The 7,181-nt window shown below is 42.7% G+C and overlaps 1 long non-coding RNA gene across 1 annotated transcript; it reads left to right on the top strand.

The window, feature by feature from the left end:
- On the top strand, positions 1-1,996 carry LOC139605511 (uncharacterized). Its single transcript, XR_011684427.1, has 3 exons — positions 1-244; positions 589-670; positions 1,861-1,996. It is a non-coding gene; the product is annotated as an uncharacterized lncRNA (long non-coding RNA).
- The last annotated feature ends 5,185 nt before the right edge of the window (positions 1,997-7,181 follow it).

The following is a 7,181-nucleotide window of genomic DNA, read 5'->3' as shown; positions in this document are numbered from 1 at the left end:
GCCACCAGGGCCATTTAGGAAGGAGGACATACGCTCGCCGCAGGTGGAGGAAAAGTTCAGTATATATCTGATTCGTTCTGGAAATCTGCAGGATTGACAGAAAAGGCCTAGTATGATGCTACCTCACGCCAGGAGACACTGTGATCATCATGGATCATTCTCAGAACTGCAGGCTAACTGGACAAACTGTTGAGATACTGGACAAAAGAACAGACCCATCAACAAACTCTGCCCTCTACTGGAGGTAGGGGACCTTTGACACTTTGACCTTGCCCACTTCACACGTTCAGCTACAGACTTTACTGATCCAGACTGGTAGTAAAGATCACTCCTTTATGGAGGCTATGTAGTAGTAAACTCTGGACTTAGATCTACATAAAATTCGAATATACTGTGTTTGATTGTCATTTGTAATTGTGTGTAATTATACAATACAATAATATGGTGCCATTGTTGTAGGAACCAAAATGTGTACTTAGCCTGTGTTGTGTGTTATTTTTCTGTTTTTATTTTTGGCTACTATGACCTCCAGTAATGGACGCACATGGGTATGGTTTCACATCATCTACCTGTTCACCTGTTTTTCAGATTCAGACAAAGAGGAGAGTAGGGCTCTGATATGTTCTGTTGACGTCACGTCTGGCTTGAAGAATTCCGGCAACACTTTCTGGTTGGTATTTTTTTTGTTTTAAATAAACAGTATAAAACACATCTGGACTTCAGTATGGATTAATATGACCATGTCACAGTGAAGAGCCTACTTAGCCTTTTTTATTCCAACAGTCAGTCTGTTTTTTGTTCTCTTAAAGTAATATCTGAGACCTTACTATCTGCTTTCCCCATCACTCATACATTTTAGAAATCAGTTATAGTGTTTGGCTTTGCAGGAGATGAGACAATGTTCACTTAGTTTCTTCAGATTAGTGTGTTGGAGTCGTCTCCATATGAGGGAACAGGCTGCAAACACACTGGGAGATTTATACAAGATTTACTCCTCATGTGGACTCATTGGACATTCAGTAAAGGGTACTGTAAGTGTGTGTGTGTGTGTGTGTGTGTGTGTGTGTGTGTGTGTCCATGCTTCGTTGCCATCACTAATAGCCCAGTCTTGTCAGCTGCTGTAAACAGTGAACCATCTCCAAACATTACCTTATTAAGACACAAGAGACAGAACAGACAGAGAGTCTGAATGATCCTGTTCACTGTGCTAAAATAAAGATTATACTTTAGAGGAAACGCTTTGAAGAGCTCAGGCTCCAGCTATTTATCAGACTGCTCATATTTGGGCTTGAATGAAAGCCAAGAATATACAGCTCAAAGTGACAGCAGCATTTTACAACAAAACATGAACAAAAGTTCTCAGAGTGAACTAGAATCAGGGGAAGCTGAGTTTACTGCAGGTCACATGTGGCTAACCAGTCAGAAAATAGCCATATTACATCACATCACCACCACATCACTATATTGACAGCATCATTTTCATGATGCTAGGGTTGCATTGAATGACTCTTAACTCCCAGGGGCGTCTTGTCTTTCCTCTGTCCCACAGTCTGCTCTGAGTGGGACTGAGAACAGATTGATTCTTGGATTCACTGTGTTTTAGAAAAATGATTCATGGACATAAGTGACCCAGACCATGACAGTAGTTTCAGTGCAGCCGGTGGGACCCTGGGGTATTTACTCACTGGCACAGTTTTCCAGAACTCCAGCGTCCCTGTGTTCAAAATGAATTAAACAGTAACAGGGTTGGAGCATAATCTGCAGTCTTTTAGCCTTGAGATCTGTTTTCAGGATTTTCAGTCAGTGTTGCTCTCTGCCCTCACCTTTACTGCATTAACTACTGGTTCATTACACACACAGGGAAAATGTGTCACCTCTCTCTCTCTGAGGAGGTGTAATAAAGGTCCTGAGTTTGTTAACACCAATATGGATTTATCTGGACCAGTCTGATCCCGTCTTCCCCTGAACCCAGAGACCATACTGCTCATCAATCCACCATCAAACTCCAGGTAAGACAGACACATGTTAAAGTAACAGAGCTTTACTAGGATCAGTAACTGTAACCTGAATACTGAATTTCCCTTATTTCTCCCTCACCATGTATTGCTGAAGAAAGTAATCAGATTACTAAGTAATGTGTTACTGCTCAACAGTGCAGGTCAGACAGTGAAGTGATGCTGCTGCAGATTTGAAGGATCAGTCGCAGTGATTTTTCAATCCTCAACTTGTAAACTTCATCATAACTCATTTCAAAGTGTTACAATTTGCAGGTTCTAACTCTTTTACCCTTGTTACTTGAATCAAAACAGTAATTCATTCTCTTCACCACTGGAAAAAGTAAAATGATTACTGTCTCTCGTTACCAGTTAACGCTGGTCTCCGTATTGTTCATCATGACAAAAGTAACCTCTTGATTGTGTGTGAAATTCATCAGAAATAATAAATATGAAAGATGAATGACAATATAGCTGTTTTCAAAGATTAGGATGTGACACTAACAGCAAATTTAACACTGACAACATCCAACATATGACATTGTTTCCACTATGTTTAGGCGGTGTAGAGGCTAAAGGCAGCTTTGTTATATTTAGTTTTAACCCTGGGAAAGGCCAGTAATCCTGAACCAGCTGACCCAGGTGGTCTGTTAGGTTCATATTGGTATCCTGGACCTAAGCCATGCAGTGAATTAAGGACCAGTAGTAGGAAGTTTATTCTTTCAGGGACTGATAAGCAACGTGATGATCTGAGAGTTGGAGTTCTGTGCTGTGTTCTTCGATTCTTGTTACAGCCCTGTCAGCAGCTTTCTGGATAATCTGAAGCCATCCTCAAGGTTTCTTGCTTTTTATTATTGTACTTTTTAGTGACAGACTGTTAAGATGAGAACTAACTTTGAGTCTCTCTTCCTCAGAGCAAAAGACTATAACTTCAATTTCAGCCTTGTTTAACTGGAGCATCAGTTACTAATTTGTTTTATAGTCTTTTCAAGGAAATCGAATGAGCTATAGTTATTCCTCCTATTCTATAAAAACAAAATAAAAGCCCATGTCATATATAAAAGCCTCAAAAAATACATACCCAAAAAATACTCTAAGGCCATATGGAAACAATTTGTGCTGCCCCCTATTGGCCAATTTTAAGATAATTTTACAGTTGGTTATGATTGGACAAGCTCATTGATTTATGGTGTGGCACCAGGCTCACATGAGTCTGGAGCTGGCCTTGCCCCCTACTGAGTGGTTTCAAAATAGTTTTATAATGATAAACATTATAAACATTTCTCAGGTGTAGTCTGATGTGCGTCACGTCATGTCCATTTTTACATTTTGTGGCGAAGGTGCCCATGTGCAGCGATTACTGCAGATTTTGGTTGATACGTACCCACAGATTACGTGCGCCAAATTTGGTGAGATTCTGTGGCCCAGGTTTTGGGGTACACATATTTGGTATTTGTGGCACCTCCTATGGGTCGGGTTCAAAATGTTTTGGTAGGCCTATTCCCAAACATGCACTGAAAATATCTATCTATCTAATATCTTATGGAGATCGGACATTTGTTAATGAGTTGGAGCCAATTTGCTGTTGAGCCATGCCCCTTGTCATGTTTATTGGTCAATATCTTAGATATTGATATCAACAAGCTTTATGTAGCTTTTACAAGGCTTTCTCCAGTGATGAACCATAGAAAATTTAGTAGCAATCAGATCTATGGTTTAGTAGAAGATGTCAAATATGTTTTTTTTGTAAAAAAATCTCACCAGATTTTTATGGTCCAAAAGGCTGTTTTGTTGAACACATTGAGTTGGACTTTCAATCAGACAAAGTGGCGTGGCCTTTCCAACACTGCGTTTTTAAGACTTAATTACAGAGCCACCGTCTGGTTGACAGACCTCATGTTTCTTGGGAAGCACTTGCACATCATTTCAAGTTACTCAGCCAAGTGTTGTGTTTCTAGCTCATTCCAGCTCATGGGAGTTAGAGATGATTAAGCAGAAAAAATAAATGAATAACAAACTGACACAAAAACAATAAGGTTCTGTATTAAAGGCTGCTGTGTCACATCTTAATGTCATAACCAATGTGAAATGCACATATACTGAGCAGTTGTGTAATTGGCTGAGAGTATATTTATTAAAGGTCCCACAATTTAAACATTTCTGGTGTTGTTGATAAAGTTAAAACAACAACAATAAACAAAAGGTTGGATGACAGGTCCAGGTGGGCAGGGCTTGGGATGTGGCTGAGGGTGGTGACTGCTTTGTTGTTATATCACAAAGTTACAGAAGTCCTGAATACAGGCTGTGTGCATTTCTCTGTGGACTGAGGCTTTGACACTTTGACAGTATTAATATAGAACCTAGACCTGCTTTATAATCAAATAATATGATAAAATACAATCATCTTTAATGTATCTTATTCTCTGATCTATATCTACCTTCACCTCTGCTCTTTCCACTGCTGCAGCTACATGAAGTAAAGTAGAAACTGAAGATGCCCACACAGCCTGTTCTCCAAGCACCTCCACTTTGTGTTTGTTGTTGTGTTGCTTTGTTATAGTAGAGAGGGGTCAGGGTGAAAAGCATAGTTGTGTGCTGAGTTTTTGAGAACCTGACAGTTCAAACCAAGCTTTACCTTTACACCCCCCCACATCTGACCTATCACACACCTGGTCTATCACCCTCACACACCTGACCTATCACACACCTGGTCTATCACCCTCACACACCTGATCTATCACACACCTGGTCTATCACCCTCACACACCTGATCTATCACACACCTGATCTATCACCCTCACACACCTGACCAATCACCCTCACACACCTGATCTATCACACACCTGATCTATCACACACCTGATCTATCACCCTCACACACCTGGTCTATCACCCTCACACACCTGACCAATCACCCTCACACACCTGATCTATCACCCTCACACACCTGATCTATCACACACCTGCTCTATCACCCTCACACACCTGACCAATCACCCTCACACACCTGATCTATCACACACCTGATCTATCACACACCTGATCTATCACCCTCACACACCTGGTCTATCACCCTCACACACCTGACCAATCACCCTCACACACCTGATCTATCACCCTCACACACCTGATCTATCACACACCTGCTCTATCACCCTCACACACCTGATCTATCACACACCTGATCTATCACCCTCACACACCTGATCTATCACACACCTGGTCTATCACCCTCACACACCTGGTCTATCACCCTCACACACCTGATCTATCACACACCTGATCTATCACCCTCACACACCTGGTCTATCACCCTCACACACCTGATCTATCACCCTCACACACCTGATCTATCACACACCTGATCTATCACCCTCACACACCTGGTCTATCACCCTCACACACCTGATCTATCACCCTCACACACCTGGTCTATCACCCTCACACACCTGACCAATCACCCTCACACACCTGATCTATCACACACCTGGTCTATCACCCTCACACACCTGATCTATCACACACCTGGTCTATCACCCTCACACACCTGATCTATCACCCTCACACACCTGGTCTATCACACACCTGATCTATCACCCTCACACACCTGATCTATCACCCTCACACACCTGATCTATCACACACCTGATCTATCACCCTCACACACCTGATCTATCACACACCTGCTCTATCACCCTCACACACCTGATCTATCACACACCTGATCTATCACCCTCACACACCTGATCTATCACACACCTGGTCTATCACCCTCACACACCTGGTCTATCACCCTCACACACCTGATCTATCACACACCTGATCTATCACCCTCACACACCTGATCTATCACACACCTGATCTATCACCCTCACACACCTGATCTATCACCCTCACACACCTGATCTATCACACACCTGGTCTATCACCCTCACACACCTGATCTATCACCCTCACACACCTGGTCTATCACACACCTGATCTATCACCCTCACACACCTGATCTATCACCCTCACACACCTGATCTATCACACACCTGATCTATCACCCTCACACACCTGATCTATCACACACCTGCTCTATCACCCTCACACACCTGATCTATCACACACCTGATCTATCACCCTCACACACCTGATCTATCACACACCTGGTCTATCACCCTCACACACCTGGTCTATCACCCTCACACACCTGATCTATCACACACCTGATCTATCACCCTCACACACCTGATCTATCACACACCTGATCTATCACCCTCACACACCTGATCTATCAAGCTGCCTCCATGAAGTTGGGGAACTCTGTTGAGATGAGTGACACGTTGTCTCTTCAGCCTGTCAGTTTTCAGTAATGATCATGTAAATTAAAGCACTGTGGGACTGAAAAGTGACTTTTCCACCCTTTGGAATATCAGTGTTTCTTTATTAATCTCCCGTCCATGTTATATTCTCATCTGTAAACTTTCTGTCTCTGTCCTTTTGACCCCCTGGCTATGTGTGTGTGTGTGTTTGTTCTTGAGGTCCAGGTCGTAGACTTTACGCAGTGAGGACATTTTGTCAACATTTTGTTCAGTCGAATACTTTGTATGTGGATAAATGTCAAGTCGACTTGACTGGAAATACATTATGTTCATGAGTGTTCTCACAAAGATAGAAGTACAAGTGTGTGTGTGTGTGTGTGTGTGTGTGTGAGAGAGAGAGAGAGAGAGAGGGAGAAAGCAGTCAAACAATGTTACTCCAAATAATTACTCTCTTCCTGCTCCCTCTCCCTCACTCTCTCCCTTTTCTTCCTCTCTCTCTTGCTCTCGCTCTCTCCCCTTCCCTCCACCCCCGCCCCACCCAACAGTGTAATAGCTTCCACATGGTATCTCAGTTTGCCGTCCAGTCAGCTGCCTGATGCAGAAAAAGCCCAAATTTAGAAGAAATATGAAAATTGTCAAACGCTTTTTTTTTTTTTTTTTTATCCAGAGGAAAATATACCAGCTGACACACACACGCACACACACCCCTTCTCTTTTTCCCTTCCTCACTCCTCTCTTTCTGACCCCCCCCCCCCTTCATTATTCCTCTTCCTCTCCTAACTCTTGCCCCGTCTTCCCTTTTTTCTCTCACTCTGGTTTCTCATTCCCTCCTCTTCTCTGTCCCTCCATCTTTCCCAGACGGACTCCACAGGTCAGTAGT

The sequence above is a fragment of the Trachinotus anak genome, unplaced genomic scaffold (genome assembly GCF_046630095.1).
Source record: "Trachinotus anak isolate AG129_WGS33_773 ecotype Australia unplaced genomic scaffold, CSIRO_AGI_Tana_v1 ptg000021l, whole genome shotgun sequence".
Lineage (NCBI taxonomy): Eukaryota > Metazoa > Chordata > Actinopteri > Carangiformes > Carangidae > Trachinotus > Trachinotus anak.
The sequence above is the reverse complement of the archived record's forward strand: the minus strand, read 5'-3'. Positions and strand labels throughout refer to the sequence as shown.